This window comes from Argiope bruennichi, chromosome 7, assembly GCF_947563725.1.
Source record: "Argiope bruennichi chromosome 7, qqArgBrue1.1, whole genome shotgun sequence".
Taxonomy (NCBI): Eukaryota; Metazoa; Arthropoda; class Arachnida; order Araneae; family Araneidae; genus Argiope; species Argiope bruennichi.
Genome location: NC_079157.1, coordinates 133,764,856 through 133,792,457, shown reverse-complemented (window position 1 = coordinate 133,792,457; position 27,602 = coordinate 133,764,856).

Below are 27,602 nucleotides of genomic sequence, written 5' to 3'. Positions count from 1 at the left end.
TTGAAAAAAATAATAAATAAAAATATTTAAAAATAATCAATAAATATATTATTCGTTTGTTTTCCAGATTCGAACTTGAGACCATCAAAAACAAACAGATATCAAGATGTAGTTCCATCCACCAGGCCATGCATCCCTCGAGCTACGCAGCAATCTAAGATTCTTAACACCATTAATCAAGTTTCAAACGTGATGGAAATCTGAATCGAAATGCACAATGTTAAGCATATGGATGATCTCTGCGCATGTGCAAGGCATCGACACTTAAAATTTCTATTAAATTTATAGATATTTTGAAGTCAAATTTTATTTCAGGAGGCATTAATAGGGATGGAAATCATAGTTACTATAGAATAAAGTATAGAGAAAAATAATAAATAAAAATATATAAAAATAATGAATAAATATATTATTCGTTCGGCTGACAGATTCGAACTTGAGACCATCAAAAAAAATAGATATCAAGATATAGTTCTGTCCACCACGCCACGCACCCCTCGAGCTGCGCACCAATCCATGTTTCTTAACACCATTAATCAAGTTTCAAACGTGATGGAAATCTGAATCGAAATGCACAATTTTAAGCATATGGATGATCTCTGCGAATGTGCAAGACATCGACACTTAAAATTTCTATTAATCTTATAGATATTTTGACGTCAAATTTTATTTCAGGAGGCATGAATAGGGATGGAAATCATAGTTACTATAGAATAAATTATGGAGAAAAATAATAAATAAAAATATATAAAAATAATGAATAAATATATTATTCGCTTGTTTTTCAGATTCGAACTTGAGACCATCAAAAACAAACAGATATCAAGATGTAGTTCTATCCACCAGGGCACGCATCCCTCGAACTTCGCAGCAATCTAAGATTCTTAACACCATTAATCAAGTTTCAAACGTGATGGACATCTGAATCGAAATGCACAATGTTAAGCATATGGATGATCTCTGAGCATGTGCAAGGCATCGACACTTAAAATTTCTATTAAATTTATAGATATTTTGGCGTCAACTTTTATTTCAGGAAGCATGAATAGGGATGCAAATCATAGTTACTATAGAATAAAGTATGGAGAAAAATAATAAATAAAAATATATAAAAATAATGAATAAATATATTATTCGTTCGGCTTACAGATTCGAACTTGAGACCATGAAAAAAAAATAGATATCAAGATATAGTTCTGTCCACCACGCCACGCACCCCTCGAGCTGCGCACCAATCCAAGTTTCTTAACACCATTAATCAAGTTTCAAACGTGATGGAAATCTGAATCGAAATGCACAATGTTAAGCATATGGATGATCTCTGCGAATGTGCAAGACATCGACACTTAAAATTTCTATTAATCTTATAGATATTTTGACGTCAAATTTTATTTCAGGATGCATGAATAGGGATGGAAATCATAGTTACTATAGAATAAAGTATGGAGAAAAATAATAAATAAAAATATATAAAAATAATGAATAAATATATTATTCGCTTGTTTTTCAGATTCGAACTTGAGACCATCAAAAACAAACAGATATCAAGATGTAGTTCTATCCACCAGGGCACGCATCCCTCGAACTTCGCAGCAATCTAAGATTCTTAACACCATTAATCAAGTTTCAAACGTGATGGACATCTGAATCGAAATGCACAATGTTAAGCATATGAATGATCTCTGCGCATGTGCAAGACATCGACACTTAAAATTTCTATTAAATTTATAGATATTTTGACGTCAAATTTTATTTCAGGAGGCATGAATAGGGATGGAAATCATAGTTACTATAGAATAAATTATAGAGAAAAATAATAAATAAAAATATATAAAAATAATGAATAAATATATTATTCGTTTGTTTTCCAGATTCGAACTTGAGACCATCAAAAACAAATAGACATCAAGATGTAGTTCTATCCACCAGGCCACGCATCCCTCGAGCTACGCAGCAATCTAAGATTCTTAACACCATTAATCAAGTTTCAAACGTGATGGAAATCTGAATCGAAATGCACAATGTTAAGCATATGGATGATCTCTGCGAATGTGCAAGACATCGACACTTAAAATTTCTATTAATCTTATAGATATTTTGACGTCAAATTTTATTTCAGGAGGCATGAATAGGGATGGAAATCATAGTTACTATAGAATAAAGTATGGAGAAAAATAATAAATAAAAATATATAAAAATAATGAATAAATATATTATTCGCTTGTTTTTCAGATTCGAACTTGAGACCATCAAAAACAAACAGATATCAAGATGTAGTTCTATCCACCAGGGCACGCATCCCTCGAACTTCGCAGCAATCTAAGATTCTTAACACCATTAATCAAGTTTCAAACGTGATGGACATCTGAATCGAAATGCACAATGTTAAGCATATGGATGATCTCTGCGCATGTGCAAGACATCGACACTTAAAATTTCTATTAAATTTATAGATATTTTGACGCCAAATTTTATTTCAGGAGGCATGAATAGGGATGGAAATCATAGTTACTATAGAATAAAGTACAGAGAAAAATCATAAATAAAAATATATAAAAATAATGAATAAATATATTATTCGTTTGTTTTCCAGATTCGAACTTGAGACCATCAAAAACAAATAGACATCAAGATGTTGTTCTATCCACCAGGCCACGCATCCCTCGAGCTACGCAGCAATCTAAGATTCTTAACACCATTAATCAAGTTTCAAACGTGATGGAAATCTGAATCGAAATGCACAATGTTAAGGATATGGATGATCTCTGCGCATGTGCAAGACATCGGCACTTAAAATTTCTATTAAATTTATAGATATTTTGACGTCAAATATTATTTTAGGAAGCATGAATAGGGATGGAAGTCATAGTTACTATAGAATAAAGTATGGAGAAAAATAATAAATAAAAATATATAAAAATAATGAATAAATATATTATTCGTTTGTTTTCGACATTCGAACTTGAGACCATCAAAAACAAATAGACATCAAGATGTAGTTCTATCCACCAGGCCACGCATCCCTCGAGCTACACAGCAATCTAAGATTCTTAACACCATTAATCAAGTTTAAAACGTGATGGAAATCTGAATCGAAATGCACAATGTTAAGCATATGGATGATCTCTGCGCATGTGCAAGACATCGACACTTAAAATTTCTATTAAATTTATAGATATTTTGACGTCAAATTTTATTTCAGGAAGCATGAATAGGGATGGAAATCATAGTTACTATAGAATAAAGTATTGAGAAAAATAATAAATAAAAATATTTAAAAATAATCAATAAATATATTATTCGTTTGTTTTCCAGATTCGAACTTGAGACCATCAAAAACAAACAGATATCAAGATGTAGTTCAATCCACCAGGCCATGCATCCCTCGAGCTACGCAGCAATTTAAGATTCTTAACACCATTAATCAAGTTTCAAACGTGATGGAAATCTGAATCGAAATGCACAATGTTAAGCATATGGATGATCTCTGCGCATGTGCAAGGCATCGACACTTAAAATTTCTATTAAATTTATAGATATTTTGAAGTCAAATTTTATTTCAGGAGGCATTAATAGGGATGGAAATCATAGTTACTATAGAATAAAGTATAGAGAAAAATAATAAATAAAAATATATAAAAATATTGAATAAATATATTATTCGTTCGGCTGACAGATTCGAACTTGAGACCATCAAAAACAAATAGATATCAAGATATAGTTCTGTCCACCACGCCACGCATCCCTCGAGCTGCGCACCTATCCAAGTTTCTTAACACCATTAATCAAGTTTCAAACGATGGAAATCTGAATCGAAATGCACAATGTTAAGCATATGGATGATCTCTGCGCATGTGCAAGACATCGACACTTAAAATTTCTATTAATCTTATAGATATTTTGACGTCAAATTTTATTTCAGGAAGCATGAATAGGGATGGAAGTCATAGTTACTATAGAATAAAGTATGGAGAAAAATAATAAATAAAAATATATAAAAATAATGAATAAATATATTATTCGTTTGTTTTCCAGATTCGAAATTGAGACCATCAAAAACAAACAAATATCAAGATGTAGTTCTATCCACCAGGCCACGCATCCCTCGAGCTACACAGCAATCTTAGATTCTTAACACCATTAATCAAGTTTCAAACGTGATGGAAATCTGAATCGAAATGCACAATGTTAAGGATATGGATGATCTCTGCGCATGTGCAAGACATCGGCACTTAAAATTTCTATTAAATTTATAGATATTTTGACGTCAAATATTGTTTTAGGAAGCATGAATAGGGATGGAAGTCATAGTTACTATAGAATAAAGTATGGAGAAAAATAATAAATAAAAATAATGAATAAATATATTATTCGTTTGTTTTCGACATTCGAACTTGAGACCATCAAAAACAAATAGACATCAAGATGTAGTTCTATCCACCAGGCCACGCATCCCTCGAGCTACACAGCAATCTAAGATTCTTAACACCATTAATCAAGTTTAAAACGTGATGGAAATCTGAATCGGAATGCACAATGTTACGCATATGGATGATCTCTGCGTATGTGCAAGACATCGACACTTAAAATTTCTATTAAATTTATAGATATTTTGACGTCAAATTTTATTTCAGGAAGCATGAATAGGGATGGAAATCATAGTTACTATAGAATAAAGTATTGAGAAAAATAATAAATAAAAATATTTAAAAATAATCAATAAATATATTATTCGTTTGTTTTCCAGATTCGAACTTGAGACCATCAAAAACAAACAGATATCAAGATGTAGTTCCATCCACCAGGCCATGCATCCCTCGAGCTACGCAGCAATCTAAGATTCTTAACACCATTAATCAAGTTTCAAACGTGATGGAAATCTGAATCGAAATGCACAATGTTAAGCATATGGATGATCTCTGCGCATGTGCAAGGCATCGACACTTAAAATTTCTATTAAATTTATAGATATTTTGAAGTCAAATTTTATTTCAGGAGGCATTAATAGGGATGGAAATCATAGTTACTATAGAATAAAGTATAGAGAAAAATAATAAATAAAAATATATAAAAATAATGAATAAATATATTATTCGTTCGGCTGACAGATTCGAACTTGAGACCATCAAAAAAAATAGATATCAAGATATAGTTCTGTCCACCACGCCAGGCACCCCTCGAGCTGCGCACCAATCCATGTTTCTTAACACCATTAATCAAGTTTCAAACGTGATGGAAATCTGAATCGAAATGCACAATTTTAAGCATATGGATGATCTCTGCGAATGTGCAAGACATCGACACTTAAAATTTCTATTAATCTTATAGATATTTTGACGTCAAATTTTATTTCAGGAGGCATGAATAGGGATGGAAATCATAGTTACTATAGAATAAAGTATGGAGAAAAATAATAAATAAAAATATATAAAAATAATGAATAAATATATTATTCGCTTGTTTTTCAGATTCGAACTTGAGACCATCAAAAACAAACAGATATCAAGATGTAGTTCTATCCACCAGGGCACGCATCCCTCGAACTTCGCAGCAATCTAAGATTCTTAACACCATTAATCAAGTTTCAAACGTGATGGACATCTGAATCGAAATGCACAATGTTAAGCATATGGATGATCTCTGCGCATGTGCAAGACATCGACACTTAAAATTTCTATTAAATTTATAGATATTTTGACGTCAAATTTTATTTCAGGAGGCATGAATAGGGATGGAAATCATAGTTACTATAGAATAAAGTATAGAGAAAAATAATAAATAAAAATATATAAAAATAATGAATAAATATATTATTCGTTTGTTTTCGACATTCGAACTTGAGACCATCAAAAACAAATAGACATCAAGATGTAGTTCTATCCACCAGGCCACGCATCCCTCGAGCTACACAGCAATCTAAGATTCTTAACACCATTAATCAAGTTTAAAACGTGATGGAAATCTGAATCGGAATGCACAATGTTAAGCATATGGATGATCTCTAAGCATGTGCAAGACATCGACACTTAAAATTTCTATTAAATTTATAGATATTTTGACGTCAAATTTTATTTCAGGAAACATGAATAGGGATGGAAATCATAGTTACTATAGAATAAAGTATTGAGAAAAATAATAAATAAAAATATTTAAAAATAATCAATAAATATATTATTCGTTTGTTTTCCAGATTCGAACTTGAGACCATCAAAAACAAACAGATATCAAGATGTAGTTCCATCCACCAGGCCATGCATCCCTCGAGCTACGCAGCAATCTAAGATTCTTAACACCATTAATCAAGTTTCAAACGTGATGGAAATCTGAATCGAAATGCACAATGTTAAGCATATGGATGATCTCTGCGCATGTGCAAGGCATCGACACTTAAAATTTCTATTAAATTTATAGATATTTTGAAGTCAAATTTTATTTCAGGAGGCATTAATAGGGATGGAAATCATAGTTACTATAGAATAAAGTATAGAGAAAAATAATAAATAAAAATATATAAAAATAATGAATAAATATATTATTCGTTCGGCTGACAGATTCGAACTTGAGACCATCAAAAAAAAATAGATATCAAGATATAGTTCTGTCCACCACGCCACGCACCCCTCGAGCTGCGCACCAATCCATGTTTCTTAACACCATTAATCAAGTTTCAAACGTGATGGAAATCTGAATCGAAATGCACAATTTTAAGCATATGGATGATCTCTGCGAATGTGCAAGACATCGACACTTAAAATTTCTATTAATCTTATAGATATTTTGACGTCAAATTTTATTTCAGGAGGCATGAATAGGGATGGAAGTCATAGTTACTATAGAATAAAGTATGGAGAAAAATAATAAATAAAAATATATAAAAATAATGAATAAATATATTATTCGCTTGTTTTTCAGATTCGAACTTGAGACCATCAAAAACAAACAGATATCAAGATGTAGTTCTATCCACCAGGGCACGCATCCCTCGAACTTCGCAGCAATCTAAGATTCTTAACACCATTAATCAAGTTTCAAACGTGATGGACATCTGAATCGAAATGCACAATGTTAAGCATATGGATGATCTCTGCGCATGTGCAAGACATCGACACTTAAAATTTCTATTAAATTTATAGATATTTTGACGTCAAATTTTATTTCAGGAGGCATGAATAGGGATGGAAATCATAGTTACTATAGAATAAAGTATAGAGAAAAATAATAAATAAAAATATATAAAAATAATGAATAAATATATTATTCGTTTGTTTTCCAGATTCGAACTTGAGACCATCAAAAACAAATAGACATCTAGATGTAGTTCTATCCACCAGGCCACGCATCCCTCGAGCTACGCAGCAATCTAAGATTCTTAACACCATTAATCAAGTTTCAAACGTGATGGAAATCTGAATCGAAATGCACAATGTTAAGGATATGGATGATCTCTGCGCATGTGCAAGACATCGGCACTTAAAATTTCTATTAAATTTATAGATATTTTGACGTCAAATATTATTTTAGGAAGCATGAATAGGGATGGAAGTCATAGTTACTATAGAATAAAGTATGGAGAAAAATAATAAATAAAAATATATAAAAATAATGAATAAATATATTATTCGTTTGTTTTCGACATTCGAACTTGAGACCATCAAAAACAAATAGACATCAAGATGTAGTTCTATCCACCAGGCCACGCATCCCTCGAGCTACACAGCAATCTAAGATTCTTAACACCATTAATCAAGTTTAAAACGTGATGGAAATCTGAATCGGAATGCACAATGTTAAGCATATGGATGATCTCTGCGCATGTGCAAGACATCGACACTTAAAATTTCTATTAAATTTATAGATATTTTGACGTCAAATTTTATTTCAGGAAACATGAATAGGGATGGAAATCATAGTTACTATAGAATAAAGTATTGAGAAAAATAATAAATAAAAATATTTAAAAATAACCAATAAATATATTATTCGTTTGTTTTCCAGATTCGAACTTGAGACCATCAAAAACAAACAGATATCAAGATGTAGTTCCATCCACCAGGCCATGCATCCCTCGAGCTACGCAGCAATCTAAGATTCTTAACACCATTAATCAAGTTTCAAACGTGATGGAAATCTGAATCGAAATGCACAATGTTAAGCATATGGATGATCTCTGCGCATGTGCAAGGCATCGACACTTAAAATTTCTCTTAAATTTATAGATATTTTGAAGTCAAATTTTATTTCAGGAGGCATTAATAGGGATGGAAATCATAGTTACTATAGAATAAAGTATAGAGAAAAATAATAAATAAAAATATATAAAAATAATGAATAAATATATTATTCGTTCGGCTGACAGATTCGAACTTGAGACCATCAAAAAAAAATAGATATCAAGATATAGTTCTGTCCACCACGCCACGCACCCCTCGAGCTGCGCACCAATCCATGTTTCTTAACACCATTAATCAAGTTTCAAACGTGATGGAAATCTGAATCGAAATGCACAATTTTAAGCATATGGATGATCTCTGCGAATGTGCAAGACATCGACACTTAAAATTTCTATTAATCTTATAGATATTTTGACGTCAAATTTTATTTCAGGAGGCATGAATAGGGATGGAAGTCATAGTTACTATAGAATAAAGTATGGAGAAAAATAATAAATAAAAATATATAAAAATAATGAATAAATATATTATTCGCTTGTTTTTCAGATTCGAACTTGAGACCATCAAAAACAAACAGATATCAAGATGTAGTTCTATCCACCAGGGCACGCATCCCTCGAACTTCGCAGCAATCTAAGATTCTTAACACCATTAATCAAGTTTCAAACGTGATGGACATCTGAATCGAAATGCACAATGTTAAGCATATGGATGATCTCTGCGCATGTGCAAGACATCGACACTTAAAATTTCTATTAAATTTATAGATATTTTGACGTCAAATTTTATTTCAGGAGGCATGAATAGGGATGGAAATCATAGTTACTATAGAATAAAGTATAGAGAAAAATAATAAATAAAAATATATAAAAATAATGAATAAATATATTATTCGTTTGTTTTCCAGATTCGAACTTGAGACCATCAAAAACAAATAGACATCTAGATGTAGTTCTATCCACCAGGCCACGCATCCCTCGAGCTACGCAGCAATCTAAGATTCTTAACACCATTAATCAAGTTTCAAACGTGATGGAAATCTGAATCGAAATGCACAATGTTAAGGATATGGATGATCTCTGCGCATGTGCAAGACATCGGCACTTAAAATTTCTATTAAATTTATAGATATTTTGACGTCAAATATTATTTTAGGAAGCATGAATAGGGATGGAAGTCATAGTTACTATAGAATAAAGTATGGAGAAAAATAATAAATAAAAATATATAAAAATAATGAATAAATATATTATTCGTTTGTTTTCGACATTCGAACTTGAGACCATCAAAAACAAATAGACATCAAGATGTAGTTCTATCCACCAGGCCACGCATCCCTCGAGCTACACAGCAATCTAAGATTCTTAACACCATTAATCAAGTTTAAAACGTGATGGAAATCTGAATCGGAATGCACAATGTTAAGCATATGGATGATCTCTGCGCATGTGCAAGACATCGACACTTAAAATTTCTATTAAATTTATAGATATTTTGACGTCAAATTTTATTTCAGGAAACATGAATAGGGATGGAAATCATAGTTACTATAGAATAAAGTATTGAGAAAAATAATAAATAAAAATATTTAAAAATAACCAATAAATATATTATTCGTTTGTTTTCCAGATTCGAACTTGAGACCATCAAAAACAAACAGATATCAAGATGTAGTTCCATCCACCAGGCCATGCATCCCTCGAGCTACGCAGCAATCTAAGATTCTTAACACCATTAATCAAGTTTCAAACGTGATGGAAATCTGAATCGAAATGCACAATGTTAAGCATATGGATGATCTCTGCGCATGTGCAAGGCATCGACACTTAAAATTTCTCTTAAATTTATAGATATTTTGAAGTCAAATTTTATTTCAGGAGGCATTAATAGGGATGGAAATCATAGTTACTATAGAATAAAGTATAGAGAAAAATAATAAATAAAAATATATAAAAATAATGAATAAATATATTATTCGTTCGGCTGACAGATTCGAACTTGAGACCATCAAAAAAAAATAGATATCAAGATATAGTTCTGTCCACCACGCCACGCACCCCTCGAGCTGCGCACCAATCCATGTTTCTTAACACCATTAATCAAGTTTCAAACGTGATGGAAATCTGAATCGAAATGCACAATTTTAAGCATATGGATGATCTCTGCGAATGTGCAAGACATCGACACTTAAAATTTCTATTAATCTTATAGATATTTTGACGTCAAATTTTATTTCAGGAGGCATGAATAGGGATGGAAATCATAGTTACTATAGAATAAAGTATGGAGAAAAATAATAAATAAAAATATATAAAAATAATGAATAAATATATTATTCGCTTGTTTTCCAGATTCGAACTTGAGACCATCAAAAACAAACAGATATCAAGATGTAGTTCTATCCACCAGGCCACGCATCCCTCGAGCTACGCAGCAATCTAAGATTCTTAACACCATTAATCAAGTTTCAAACGTGATGGAAATCTGAATCGAAATGCACAATGTTAAGGATATGGATGATCTCTGCGCATGTGCAAGATATCGGCACTTAAAATTTCTATTAAATTTATAGATATTTTGACGTCAAATTTTATTTTAGGAAGCATGAATAGGGATGGAAGTCATAGTTACTATAGAATAAAGTATGGAGAAAAATAATAAATAAAAATATATAAAAATAATGAATAAATATATTATTCGTTTGTTTTCGACATTCGAACTTGAGACCATCAAAAACAAATAGACATCAAGATGTAGTTCTATCCACCAGGCCACGCATCCCTCGAGCTACACAGCAATCTTAGATTCTTAACACCATTAATCAAGTTTAAAACGTGATGGAAATCTGAATCGAAATGCACAATGTTAAGCATATGGATGATCTCTCCGCATGTGCAAGACATCGACACTTAAAATTTCTATTAAATTTAAAGATATTTTGACGTCAAATTTTATTTCAGGAAGCATGAATAGGGATGGAAATCATAGTTACTATAGAATAAAGTATTGAGAAAAATAATAAATAAAAATATTTAAAAATAATCAATAAATATATTATTCGTTTGTTTTCCAGATTCGAACTTGAGACCATCAAAATCAAACAGATATGAAGATGTAGTTCTATCCACCAGGCCATGCATCCCTCGAGCTACGCAGCAATCTAAGATTCTTAACACCATTAATCAAGTTTCAAACGTGATGGAAATCTGAATCGAAATGCACAATGTTAAGCATATGGATGATCTCTGCGCATGTGCAAGGCATCGACACTTAAAATTTCTATTAAATTTATAGATATTTTGAAGTCAAATTTTATTTCAGGAGGCATTAATAGGGATGGAAATCATAGTTACTATAGAATAAAGTATAGAGAAAGATAATAAATAAAAATATATAAAAATAATGAATAAATATATTATTCGTTTGTTTTCCAGATTCGAACTTGAGACCATCAAAAACAAACAGATATGAAGATGTAGTTCTATCCACCAGGCCATGCATCCCTCGAGCTATGCAGCAATCTAAGATTCTTAACACCATTAATCAAGTTTCAAACGTGATGGAAATCTGAATCGAAATGCACAATGTTAAGCATATGGATGATCTCTGCGCATGTGCAAGACATCGACACTTAAAATTTCTATTAAATTTATAGATATTTTGACGTCAAATTTTATTTCAGGAGGCATGAATAGGGATGGAAGTCATAGTTACTATAGAATAAAGTATAGAGAAAAATAATAAATAAAAATATATAAAAATAATGAATAAATATATTATTCGTTCGGCTTACAGATTCCAACTTGAGACCATCAAAAAAAATAGATATCAAGATATAGTTCTGTCCACCACGCCACGCACCCCTCGAGCTGCGCACCAATCCAAGTTTCTTAACACCATTAATCAAGTTTCAAACGTGATGGAAATCTGAATCGAAATGCACAATGTTAAGCATATGGATGATCTCTGCGCATGTGCAAGACATCGACACTTAAAATTTCTATTAATCTTATAGATATTTTGACGACAAATTTTATTTCAGGAAGCATGAATTGGGATGGAAATCATAGTTACTATAGAATAAAGTATGGAGAAAAATAATATATAAACATATATAAAAATAATGAATAAATATATTATTCGTTTGTTTTCCAGATTCGAACTTGAGACCATCAAAAACAAACAGATATCAAGATGTAGTTCTATCCACCAGGCCACGCATCCCTCGAGCTACGCAGCAATCTAAGATTCTTAACACCTTTAATCAAGTTTCAAACGTGATGGAAATCTGAATCGAAATGCACAATGTTAAGCATATGGATGATCTCGGCGCATGTGCAAGACATCGACACTTAAATTTCTATAAAATGTATAGATATTTTGACGTCAAATTTTATTTCAGGAAGCATGAATAGGGATGGAAATCATAGTTACTATAGAATAAAGTATGGAGAAAAATAATAAATAAAAATATATAAAAATAATGAACAAATATATTATTCGTTCGGCTTCCAGATTTGAACTTGAGACCATCAAAAACAAAGAGATATCAAGATTTAGTTCTATCCACCGGGCCACGCATCCCTCGAGCTACACAGCTATCTAAGATTCTTAACACCATTAATCAAGTTTCGAACGTGATGGAAATCTGAATCAAAATGCACAATGTTAAGCATATGGATGATCTCTGCGCATGTGCAAGACATCGACACTTAAAATTTCTATTAAATTTATAGATATTTTGACGTCAAATTTTATTTCAGGAAACATGAATATTGATGGAAATCATAGTTACAATAGTATAAAGTATGGAGAAAAATAATAAATAAAAATATATAAAAATAATGAATAAATATATTATTCGTTTGTTTTCCAGATTCGAACTTGAGACCATCAAAAACAAACAGATATCAAGAGGTAGTTCTATCCACCAGGCCACGCATCCCTCGAGTTACGCCGCAATCTAAGATTCTTAACACCATTAATCAAGTTTCAAACGTGATGGAAATCTGAATCGAAATGCACAATGCTAAGCATAAAATTTCTATTCACTAAGCACTTAAAATTTCTATTAAATTTATATATATTTACGTCAAATTTCATTTCAGGGACCATGAATATTGATGGATATAATAGAAGCTATAGAATAAGTATGTAGTAAAATAATAAATAAAAATAATGAATAAATATATTATTCGTTTGGTTTCAACATTCGAACTTAATATCACCAAAAAGGAGTGTAAATCAACATGTCATTCTTCCCACAGGGCCACTTATCCCTAAAACAAAGCAGCAGACTTCGACAGTTAAAATTTCATTTATATATATGCATATTTAATGTCATATTTTATTTTATTAGTAGTATATAAATGTATAACTCTGCATCACTTTGCAAAGTGATACAGACTCATACATAATTTTTGACGAGAGAGCTCTTATGAATCGCAAGATCAGAATATACATACTAAGAATGCAAAGCGAAGCGACAGACTCTATCGATAGTTGATGACAGGAAAAGTTACATTTCAATCGAAAGTTGTTCGCATTGATTCCCAAGGAGAAGAAAAATATCAACGATCTGTAAAGCGGGGTGAAAGCGCTAACAGCGATGCATTACTATACTCTGTTTCACCCTAACTTGGCAGTAGTGTATATTCTAGGGATGCCGAATCGCAGTCGTTATCAGGGGAACAGGGTTACTTTAAAGTACAAAGTTACTAGAAATGCAAATCACTGGCGAAACTTTATCTCGCAAATTTTTCGCCAAATAGTAAATATTTATCTACTTTATTATATTATCACTTTATCGGAGAATTAATTGTTTCCTTATTTTCATTATTTTTTAATATTATTGATACATTATTTTAATAAATCATTAATGTTATTTCATTTCGTTTCATCGTTTCTGAAAAGAAAACCCTAAATCTTTCATTATTCGGTAAAGCGTAGTTCGGCTAATGTTTTTCGAAAAGATATCTGTATAATCATTCACATCTTTTAAGACTTTATCTAATGTTGGGATTTCATTTCTACGAAAATATGCATGGATTTTTCGTCAAATACAGGATAATGTAAAATCATCATATTTTACAAGACCTGAATGTTTGGCGGAGATGTAAAAGAAAAGTGCGCCAAATATTTGACCTTGAAGACTGGTTCTAGCCAAAGTGGAATTCATTATGTCAATCTTTTAGTTTTATTCGTTCACTTTATTTACAAAATACTTAACATATAAGCACTTCTAACTTGAGAATAATTTTAAATACATATTGACAAAAAAAGGATTTCTGTAATTTATGATATTATTTGATAAATTTCTGCGCATTTTAACTATTTTAAAGTCGGAATTGATGGGGAACTCTTTCTCAACGCGGAGCGTCACATTTTCTACCTTTTACAATACTGCCAAGTTAGGGTGAAACAGAGTATAGAGATCTGGTTTTCCAAGTGGGAACCCGGGAGGTCGCAACCAGATATCCCCACTCACTTTTTTTTCACGAGGTATCACCCCAGCAATCATAGATTGTTTAAGTTTTACTCCCCGTTCTCACATTTGCCGAATAATATAGATTTTAAAAGTTTAAAATTTTGAACTGCGTTCAGCTTGATGTGAAATCAACTGAAGCAGCACCTCATCCATTCCTAATTAAAAACTAAAAATTAAATTTTGAGCTGTTTTAGCTGCTGAGAAGCTTTCAACAGCAACTGAAACAGTAAGTTAGATGTTAGTTATTATTAAGTATTCGCGACGTGAGGACTTAGAAGCTCAGTTAAATTAACGTGTAGCTTCCATTATTCTACACGACAGTGTTTTAGGAAGTTTAACGCAACAATTCCCAAAATGTAGAAATGAAACGTGGCTTCCTCAGGTTTGCCGCTACCTGGGTGAAAAAATGGCAGAATACGATAGAAAGCAGCATATAAATGGAAAACACCACCTAAGCAAATATACTTCGAAAGCATGACGATGATGAAAATGATAAAACTTTCATTTTTAGTTTCTATTTTGCTCACTAGCTTTAATTCTTTAATTAAATCGAAACTAATTTCTTTTGCTTTCCACAAAAAATGTTCTACCAGTCGAGGGCCTGCATAGTATTCGTGAAAAATAATCTCATCTCTTTCATTTATTACTATCATAGCGTAAGAAATTGGCTCATGAGTTTCAACAGCATAGAAATGTGATGATGAAGGATTTGGAGCTGTTGTACTTTTTTCTATAAACATTCAAAATCGGTAAAAATAGCGAAAGGGTGCTTCACGCTTTTCCTTAAATTTTTAAATTTTAGATTTAAATCTTTTGGAATAGATACACGCTGCGGTTTATTATTGACACAAAGTTCTTGATGTCTAAAGTTTCAGCTCGAACAAATCCCGATACGCACAACTTACAAAAGTGTTTGATATTATGTTTGAGTTTAAGCAATCTGTTGAAGTTTTTAATAAAATAGTAATGATTTTCAAATAAAAATAAATCTATTTCTCGATAATTATTTGAACTGATATATAAAGGATAAACTAACTTGGGAATTTTATATTTTGTTTGAGACTAGAGGGGAAAATCTTAACTACAAAATATGAAATGCAAGCACTTACCACTTTCCATGTTGTGAAGCTCAATCTGTGATTGGAAAAATACGTATAAAACTGAATGGTAAGAGCCGCGTTTATATACTGTTTAAAACTTTGTACAACCCTGAAGTTCCAAGGATAATATTAAATACGATGCATCTCCTACAACTACTTACGTAAAATTCTTTTTTAACAGCCTTGACTAGTCTAAACATAGCTGCGTTAATGAAAGGACATGCTGTTAGCATGTGCTAAAAAGAATTTCTCCCACGCGTTCCCCCCATGCGTAACTATTGTCGATTGTTTTAATTAATTTTTTTTTTACATAAATTTAAAGGATGGTCAACAAGAAAACATTCTTAGCAAGAAAATATAGGATTCGGGGTTTTGTATTTTCCCCACACAAAATAAGTTGAAGTGAGGGTAAATATATAAACTTAGAAATAACACGTTTGACGAGATCCGAACCTTTTCTTTGTAAAATCCTTTTTATTTCATTATAAACAGAAAACCATCTTATTAAAGGTTTCTTTATCGAATGTTATTTGTAACAAAAATCTTTTCTAATGTTGAGATAGGAAAAAAAAGATATGAAAACACAGTTTTGAAAATTTCACATTAACCTTTATTATTTCATAAAAAGCGTTTTACAAATGTAGTTAGTTAAATATACAGAATCTTTTCATTTTCATATAACATTTCATTCATTTTTCATACATTTTCTACTGTTATGGAAGAAATACATATACAAAATCAACTCTTTTTCACATAGGAGGATGAGCAAGTCATTATTTTTCAATACACATTCACAGAAATATTTATCTATACAATTTTTTTTCACAAAGTAGAAAACGTTAACACAGCGATGTATTTTTACAATATATGCAACAGGTGAATAACTTCATCATCACTCAGCAGTTTAAAATATCCAAATTGAAATCTTGAACAGCCGCCAATTTCGTCAAATTCACTCTCTCTTGCAGTCAATAAACAATCGAAGATCGAATCATAAAGTTTTTTGAATGTAGAATGTAGTTTGAATTTTTCATCTGGATCTGTTCTATGTAACAAACAAAATCCAAATCGATCCGAGGCATTGTCTCCGTGAATGTATTGAACAATCTCAGAATTATTCAATACTTTGAAATAGACAACTTTCTTCGAATGATCTAGAGACTGGCGTAAAACAACATGTTGCACAGCATCAATAAACGAATTGAATAAAGCAGGATGAATATACAAATATTCCTGCATAGAGCAAGCGTCGCAAATTACATATCCGTATTTCTCCATGGTTGCAGCTCTTCTGAACATACGGGGCAATTTGAGTCTGTATATATATGTCTTTAATCATGTCGCGATATGTACTTCATGGGTGTAATGTTCCCCTCCCATCACCCCCTCCATTTCTTTTCTTTTTTTTATTTATTTATTTTTATTTTTTTAACTTTGGAACATATTTTCTTCAGATACATTAGAACCATTCTCTTAAAGACATGGTTAATCACTCCTTCGTGTAATTGCGACAGATCCAAAGAATCGCATTGCGTAATTTTGTCAATGTGCTGGGAAAGCAATGAACCAGGAATGGATTTGTATTTCAAGAGCACATCCCAATCCAATATATCGCTTAGGAGTCGAATAGTGTTTTCGCTGAGATCTTGGTATCTAGATACTAAACTCATATCCAAAAGCTGATTATGATCAATGAGAAATCCTTCGCTCAAAACTTGAAACTGAGAAATTCGCTTCCAATCCAAATCTCTCTGAAATTCCAGCATAAAGCTTGGAGACAGAGACTGAAATTCTGAAATTAGTGCTCGATTTATTGGGTCTCCTCTTTCTAAACATCGTCTGATAAAAGATTCTGATAATTTCTGGTATCTGCATAGCTTGTCAAAGTCAAGTCTGCCTCTGAACTCTTCCATGAAGTCTTCAGAAAGCGTTTGATATTGATAAATAACAGAAAAATCCAAATGATCTTGCAGCGATCTCATAATCTCCTCTGTGAGAGGAGTATTTTTTGAAAACTCAACCCAATCGAAATCTTTGCTCCCCATACTGATAGACTTCTTAATACTTTTGTGTCTAATAACACACTAAAAGAGCACTCGTTTCAAGTTTCTTTTATAGAGCAACATTCTATTTTTTTTTCAGTATGTTTCGACGTCATTGAATTTCAAGCAAAGGCTTTCCAATAGATTTTTTTGAAACATTTTATTCTTTCTTATTCATGTTGCAACATGAAGCTCATAGGCTTGCATGCTTGCGAATAATGCGATAAATGACAACAAGGATGTAGCTTTAGTTTTTGTTGTACGAAACGTTTCACGATGATTTCGTTTCTCTGTTTATCTTGAAGACTTAAAGGATACAGCGATAGCTGTCTAGCAAATTTATACAGAAAATATAAACAGAAATGTCCGCAAGTAAACGTATCAACATCTTGGAAACATATTCTGTTGAAAAGTATAGTGCTTGCGTTTTGTTTTAAGAATTCAACAATATCTTTTTTAATAGGTGGAAGGCCATAACTATCGAAATAATAAACTATTCCATCTCGGAAATATGCGCAAACCCAATGACTTCCTGGTCGAGATCTATCGTCTAAGTTAATAACAAACGAAACAAAATCGCCTTTTACTAGTGGTAGCGAATCGCATGCGTAAACACCTCCGAATTTTCGTTTTATCATAGAATCGCTACAAGCGAGACGGCAAATCGTTATCGTATCCATTTCTAATAGTCAATAAATACGCTGCGTGATCGATCAATTTCTATGGTGTTTCGAAATTCTGAATAAACCACCAAACTCACTGTCTCTGTGAGCGCCGTGCCGAATTTGATTTCAATCGATATATTTCCGTTTTTAATAACGCTCGTATGAGATTCGTTAGATGCGAAATCAGGCGTCAAATCGATTGCGTGTAAGGCATAACCATATTTAAATTCTTCATAGTTTATGTTAATGTTTTGAAAATTATGATAGCGATTTAAATCGGTGAAAAGGCTCAAATAGCTGCGAGCGTAAGAGTCGGAATCAAAATCTGGAGTATAAGGTTTTGCGGGGTACATTTTGTTTCCATCCGAAATACTTAAATAACTCAAATTATAATGCGAAAATTTGAAAGGATTTTTAGCTAGATTTCCGTTTAAAGCATCATTCGCCACGAATCCCAAAATGACTCGTGATGGAAGCGGTCCGATAAACGCATTCGGAATCGTTAAACTTTGCAGCCCTTTCGCTAAGGAAAATGTTCGTACATCTGCTCGCCTTATTGGCAGTTTCATCGAACCATGCTCGAACGCTTTTTCTTGAGCTATGATTATCGAGGGTGCGACATTTACTTTTCGAATAAAAAGACTCGCAGACTGTATGATAATTTTACAATCGGCACTATAAGACATCAAAGCAAATTCTGATTTGTGTCTGAGTAATCGAATTCTTACATCCACGCCATTCGGTAGTAAACGCGCCTGGCTAGCTATATCCATGTGGAGAGGCCCAATTAGATCTAGTACTTTCGATTCTGTTGATAATTTCTGTCGCTCTCTAAATCCTAAATTAGCCGAATTTGCTCCCATCGTATCGAAGTGACCTGCCGTATCCTTGTAAAATAACGCAGAAGTTAACATAGTCTCCTGAGCAGTTTTTGACGAAAATAACAAACTGTCTATATAAGCCCGATATGCATAGTTGACCTGATTCATGACTTGGCGATCATTTAAAAAAACGCTTAACTCTGAAAAGAGAGTGTTTAAGATATAATTTATGGGAGCTATGTGATCCGTATTCTGAAGATTTGTGCCATTCTTCTTAACAACTTTAATTTTTAAATGTAAGATACTATGTGCTAAGCCGAGATATTGATCTCCATTTCCGCTGATGAAAAATTCTAGAGGTGAATTGTCAGTTAGTGATGCGACTGGTTGAATTTCTACGAAGGCACTTCCATCGATTGCAAGCTGAACAGCATTTTCGCTGAACAAATCTAACTCAGTTTTCAGACAAATAGCCATCATGAGAAAATGTCTTCCGTTTCGTTCCGTTTTTTCCTAGGTCGCTTTTTCTTCTCCGAGTGTGTTTTTCTCGTCGAGCGTTTTCTTTTTATACCCCTTCCATGTTGAAGTTTTTGAAAGATATCATCTTTAATTCGTCCTGAGGTTTCTCTTAATCGACGTTCAGCAGAATCTCTGAACGAAGCGCCCTCTGACACGTCAGTCAGAACATTCTTTCCCGTTCTTAATAACTGACTGCCTAGATATTTTCCCGCTCTCATTGCGAATGGGGTAATGAAACGCCTCAAATCACCAAAAAACCCATAACCGCGCTGATAGGGAACTCCAGTGAAATAAACATTTCCCCCAGTTTGTTGGAGGCGGTAATAAGCCTCACAGCTTCTACTGTCCAACTGCATTTTCTCTAGTTTTGCGAGCATATGAAAACTCTGGGGGAAAAATCTGCTAATTTATAGGTTTGCGTCTGAACGAAAGTATAACATACGTTTTACCCCCGCTCAAAGTTATGTCGGTAGCTCGTTTTCAGTTCAATAAGCACTGTTTCTATGTACGTTTTTCGCATGGGAAAGTACAGAGGTCGATCGTAATATTTAACTATTTGGTCTTCTTTCTCGTTCATGCAAGGGATGATTCGTAGCAGCGGAGCGAAGGAGTCTCCAACGTGATGCGATTGCACTAGATCACTATAAATAAATATTTCCGTTATTCCTGCGCTTAAATCAAGCGAATACTTGGATTCGTAGTTCCCGCTTTTAAACAAAGTCTCATTAAAACCTAACATTTCCGCTAAAGGTTTCGCAAATTTTACTTCGTAATACTCAGGCACGTGAAGCTTAGTTTTCGAGTTTTCTGAAAGCGATAGTTTCACATATTTAAACGAGCTAAATAAATCCGAAGGTGCTTTGTATATCCCTGGATTAATAACCAGATCTTTCGAATGCTTCACAGAATTCACAAACGATGGTATTCTTTGATTATCACTTTAAAAGAATCGCGGGCGTTCACATGAGCTAAATAATCGACTTTCAATTTCTGAGTCTGATCGATGGCAGTATTATTCTCTTGGAGATTCAATTTACGTAGCAGCGAAGACCCTGTAGATTTTTCTATATGCACTTCGACATATTTCGATAAAATTATAGAAACCTCAAATGCGTGGCTATCGTATTCAAACTTTATGAGTTCGTCTAGATTTCTCGATGCTAGATGTCTATTTAAGATTTCAAACAAAACTCTAGGCTTGTTTATTGTCATCTTTCCAAACATTGTAGACATTTCAATATCTACTTAGAGGATGCTTCTAGGTGTAGAATCGATAATTTTCAGCTCTATATCTACAGGAGATTGCTCAGAGAGACGGAATCGATAATTTGCCGAAGAGCTCAGAATGGTGTCTTCGTTAGGCATATGTAGCATATACAACAAATTAGATTCTTTCAAGATCTGCAGTTCCACACCTTCGCGAATGTGGGCTGTGACTGTCGCAGCACGCGAATCGTATTCAAAATTTATCTTGGATTCACCTACAACGTCTACGATTTTTCTATTCAAAGCTAACCAAAATCCATCAACGTTCTCTGATTTATATATGACTTTTATTTGCTGTTCAAACTTGTCTGTAACTACAACATCTTCTTTTTCGTACATAACAGTATAGAAATTGTTGTGGTCACCGATATTAAACCAATTGCGAGGAATGCATACCTCTGATAATGCCACTTCCCAATCGCCTAGTAAGACTAGGGGAGCCGATAATTTGGTTCTATATGAGGATTGCTTATTCGAGGGAAAATAATTCATGCTCGAATCACTTGGTAAAGTGATGTAGAACTCTTTTACGTCATCCATTCTGCTTTTATCCAAGAATTAAAACGATTGTCAAATCCTTTCCATTTAACGAAATGCTCTTTCCCAACGCCTCTGCTTTTCAAAATTTTTTCGATTCTCCAAAAGTCGTTAGAGGTCTTTGTTATTTTCTGCAATTCCTGCTCATAAAACCGCCCCCGCAGAATTTCCTGTTTCAGGTCTTCTAAAATGTAAGTTGTTGGGTTTGAGAGAAATCTTTTCCTTACTGTAAAGATCTCTTCAGACCAATTAGGCAAAAGTCCTCTACGGAATGTTTTGGCAGTTTTGGAAATTCTAACTTGATCACCAACATTAAATTTGAATTGACCTCTGTTTTGTAAACCATATAATTTGTGCAAAATTAACGATTCGTGCTCTTCTCTTACTTGAGCGGGAGCAAACCCAGTACTGCGATGAACACTGTTATTGTAAGCGTTTAATACGGCATCTAGAACGTCGGTGTATTTATAAGAGCCTCTGTGAGTAAAAATGCGAAATAATTTATTTTTCAGAGTTCGATTAAATCTTTCAACAACGCTTGCTTTGTATTCTCTGTAAGAGCTGTAATGGTTTATACCTCGTTTTTTAAACAACCCGGACACTAATTTGTTATAAAATTCGGTTCCGTGGTCTGTTTGTACGTTTCGAATTTTGTATTTTATTTTTTTAAATAATTTTTTAAATGCTTCTAGTACAGAACCAGCATTCTTCTTTTACAATGGAATCGCGTATGCGTATTTTGAAAATACGTCGATCGCTGTTAAAATATATTTAAATCCTTTGTTGAATTTGGAATATTTCGAAACATCTACTAAATCGCACTGCACTAAATCTCCAATACCGAACGATAACACTTGTCTTCTCTTAAATTTCATACGAATCGGTTTGTGAAGAGTGTAAGCATCTTGTTTCTCAAGCCATCTTTTAGTTTCTCGTTGAGAAAGATTCGAAGCTTTTGAAAGCCTTGCTATTCCCCCGAAGGAAGCGGGATGCTTAACATCATGGTAAATATCGTTTAATATTCTATCCACTTGTTGTAGCTTTGGCTTCTCATTTTCCATGGCGGTTCTACCTCGCGTTCAAAAGCTCTCTCACCTGCTGATCTAGATCGTCTGCGGTTGGGGCTCAAAAGGGGAGTCGAAACTCTGCGACTGTTGTCTTTTATCGGGCTAAAGTCGAAATCATCAGAAGGTGAATCAGGAGCTTTCAATTGTCTTAGAACGTTTTTGTTGGAAATCCATGAGTGAGGTATATTGATATCGATAATTGCTTTTATAAATTTTTCGAGATGTAGTGGTTTTTCTAATTTTTTTGAATTTCTCATCACATAAGAGAACAAATCCACAGTTTTCGAACCTTTAAAAGGAACTCCGTTTTCTGTCATTTCCCCATTTTCGTTCCAATTGTACAAATGCGTTTTGAGTTTTTCTACTATCGCTGGCACATACTTTTCATATGCTCTAGGCACTGTGTATCTTATATCTCGTAATATTGGATCTTCGTCTTCTATATCCATTGCAGGAAGCTCTTCTGGAGGGTTTATCAGTGGTTTATCGGCTATCGTGACGGGAATGGGTGGCGCTGGTTCTCTCGCTGTTTTTTGATATCTCATAATCAACTGAGACAGCAGCTTAGCTCGCTGGTCGTTCGGTAATTGAGATTCATCAAGCAAATTCAATATGTTTTGTTCCAAATCCAATTCGAGTGCTTTGGGGCGACGATAGGCAGCTAATAAGTCAGGAGGAACCAATGCAATTTTTTTAGCCATGATAACTTTATTTGTGACGAGAACGATTAAGAGTTTCTGTTTATAAAGGTTTTCATCTTCCTCTCCGCCGCTTCGGGGTGCCAATTCTTGAATTCAAACAATTGATTTTTCAAATCCTGTTACCAATTGCACGACCGACCATTCCAGCGACTGCAGACGCAATCGCAGGTAAAATGAGAGGTAAAAATCCACCACCTTGATTAATGAGGATTTTTTTCTTTTGATTTATTTTTGTATTTTTATTTGCAAGCTTTCGTAAACAGGTTTTATACTTGCACAATTTTTTCTTGTTCACGGGGACGTTACCCATTAATACGTTCAAGCAAATTTCGCATAATGCTAGAATTTGTGAAGCTGAGGCCGTCTTTAGCAGTGATCGTCTTTGTTTCGGAGATGCTTTTGAAAGCAAATCCACAAATGAATAATGACCGCTCAGTTTATTTTTCATTTTGGTCTGTAAATCCAGTAAATACCACTACTATCTGGAAACAAACTATCGCGTAGTCTATATTTCTCGCTCGTAAGAGGATGTATGTCAACCAACAAGTAAGAAAAAGGATCTGCAGTCGCGCTTTTATAAGCCTCGAGAAAAAATTTGGATTTTGATGGATACAACTGTCGACCTAAACAATTTATTTGATTCATATCTCTAGCATTTTTAAACAGAATCATGTAGTGCATGTTCAGACTTATGGTCCTTAGGTATTTGTTTTGAAAATAAAGATTCTGAAGAATGAGTATACAACTCACTCTGCAATGATGCGAAATGACTGTAAAGAGCTGCGCGACTTTTTCATCCAAAAATAGCATTAAATCATCAATAACGAGCAAATCCACATCCTCATAATTCTCAGGTAGACCATTTACGAACTCGACGTTCTCAGAAGCTTCATTTATGAATGACGGAGGGCTGTAGTAGTAACACCACTTAATTTTTTGCGGTTGGTAATCGTACACATTGTTGTGTAACATCTGACGAACCAAAGAGGATTTTCCCGATTGGCTGGGACCGACGATGCAGCATGTTGAAGGATGTCTTAACTTCAGCATGCTTCACATACTTTCTTAAATTCTAACTCTGTTAATTGAACTCCTATAATCTGAGGCCTGAGATATCTTGATTCGTTCAGATGAACCACTTCCGATCGGAAATATCTTATGTCGAACACCTTCTTATCATTTTTATAGCAGACGTGGAGAAATATTTTTCGACCGAGATGCTCGGACAGAAAGCAAGAGGTGTTTGTGATGTTAACTTTTTCACTCGTATCTGCTGGTGAGTGCACGCATATATAACTTATAAGTAAAATGAATTCTATTACGATAACGAGCAACAAGATAACTACTTGCAAAGATTTGTATTTTTCGTAAGTAGACATCTTCATAAAGAGAATTTTTTACATAACACGTTAAAGACTTGCTCGTGAATAAATGTTTTCCTGCTCGGATCTCTATTTATAAGCCGTTGCGAGAATGAGAGTAGAAATCCTATTTTTATATTAGTCATTTCATCGCAGAATAAAGATTGAGATATTTCTAAAAACAATTCTTCGTTAATCGGAGCTATAGCAGCGAGGTGCGTTAAATGCGTTCCGCAGAATCGATCAATCTCTTCCATTTTAATCGCAGAGTAGTCGAGCGCTTACTTTTATAAACGCAAAAACCCCTCCTCTCCCCCTATATCAGCGCTTATATTTTTACTAACTAGATTCGAACTCGTATCCCCAATTCCCAAAAAAAGATTCGATAGTCTAGGAATATTTTGCGCGTTCCTTACCTCCTAGACTATCGAACCTCTAGCTAACGCAGTTAAATTGTGAAACACTTTTTAACCAATGGAAACGATTTTCTACCTAATGCACTGTTGAACTTTCCCCTCATTACATATTTACAAATTATTTAAATTTAATCTTGAGTTGCATTTCAACACACTTTTATAAGGTCTTCAAAGATATGTTTTTGGTTTTTCTTCGCCTTGAATCACTTTAACACAATTGACGTAGTGACAATGACGTTATTTTCAGACTAGTTAGCCTTGGTTTGAACTATGCAAAAACTCTTTTTCCTCCATCCGTTATACTTATAAGTTGAATCGAGTAAGTGGTTTTCGTTAACTCTCAGCGAAGGAACGATCTATTTCCCTCCTACGCAAATACCACTCGAGTTCTTCGCCTAACCGGATTTACTTTCACTTTCTCTCTGCTTACAGCTCACCGATGCCTTTCTTCTCTCGTCTTGCGATTCATAAGAGCTCTCTCGTCAAAAATAATGTATAAATCTGTATCACTTTGCAAAGTGATGCAGAGTTATACATTTATATACTACTTTTAGGATATATGAAAATTGATCGAATTCGTAGTAACTATGGAATAAGTATGGAAGAAAATAATAAATAAAAATAATGAATTAAAAAAAATATTCGTTGGCTTCCAGACTCAACCTTAAGACCTCCACAGATGACTTGAATTCAACAGTGCATTCTATCCACAGGTCATGTTTCTCTCGAATAACGCAGCAGTCGATTCTTTATACCATTAATCAAGTTTCAAATGTGATGGAAATCTGGATCTAAATGCACAATGCTAATCATAAGGATGATCTCGAATGAGAGCGAATGTGCAACTTAAAATTTCAATCGACACTTAAAATTTTAATCAAATTTATTCATATATTGAAGTCAAATTTCATTTTAGGAAGTATGAAAATTGATTGAATTTGTAGTAATTATAGAATAAGTATGGAGATTCCTCACTGGTGAATAATTTACTAGAAATCTATTCAACATGCATTCAAATAATTAAAAAACGCTATTGACAATCATTTTTAAAAAGAATATATATTACCGGATATTTTTTCAATGAGTGCAGAGTTTATCAATTGCAGAACATAACGCGTTATTAGAGAAATTAAACAGAAAAATTAATCCCTGAAAAAAATCATTTCACCTGATAAATTTTCATTCAAAATACTTTTAAGAAAATGCAATCACCGTTTAACTAAGGTCAGTTGCGAAAAACACACACACACAAGCGAATCCGACATATTTTAAGAAATGGTTTTATCTGCTCTTCAATGCATATGAAGCCACCGAAAAAAATCTCCCCAAGACTTTATTGCATACTTCCCAGTAAGATGTTATCACTCTCACCTCCGCATAAAAATTGGGAATAATGGGCAAGATCGCAAAAGGCACCATTCTGCATGAAGGTGACGTGTCTTTCTTGCGGTGCAAACACAACGTCGCTGTGCGAAAGCGTAATATACTATTCTGTAATTCTACCTTACTAGATTTCCTACGACGAACCTTAAAAGGTATAATATTGTGTTAACTCTTTTTCTGCCTTTCTTAACTTCATTCAAGGAATCTGTAGTTTGTATTTTTAAGTCACAAATCAACGATCGCAATAAATTAGATCCCAAAAGCTTTTCCCACGTTATCTTGTAAACAAGAAAATTAGAGTTAATTTTATTTTGATTTAAAACGCTTTTGAATGTGTTATAAGAAATATAAAAACCTCGGATGATTTCATATATGGGCCATCTAACTCAAAGGGGTGGTGGTGGAAATGGTGCGGCCAAGTATATATATATATATACTATATCAAGTCCTAATATCAAGTATATATATATATATATATATATATATATATATATATATATATATATATATATATATATATACAAAAGTATTAGAATCAAGTTAATAGGAAAAACAAAAATCAAATAAAAATTAAACCAAAAAAATTATTAAAAAAATATTAAAAAAGAATCCGGCCTGAAGACTTTTTCAAGGGTCACCCTCAGGCAGGGATTCAAATAAAGGGATTTTTTCTGTGAGGACATACAGACATAAGTCTAATAATGATTCCTCGTGACCCGAAAATCCCCTGAAATTATGCTCAAGAGATATACCATTTTAACAGAAAGGAAATACAAAATAACAAATTAGAAAAAAACCACAAAGTAAAAATACAATAAAAACAAAACAATAAAAACAAAAACAGCATTAAAATTAAAATTAAAAACGAAAAGGCCAGAACATACAATCCAACAGTGAAGGAAACTTTAAACAATCGATTGTGATTTCCTGTTTTTAAAAGTTAACGGTAAATTATGTAAACAGAGGTAGGCACCCAGCGCCATCTATTGAGTGATCCAATATGCAAGTAAAGTTCTATTTTTATTTAAGCCAAAAGATTAATCCCAAACCATACCTTGTTTAATTA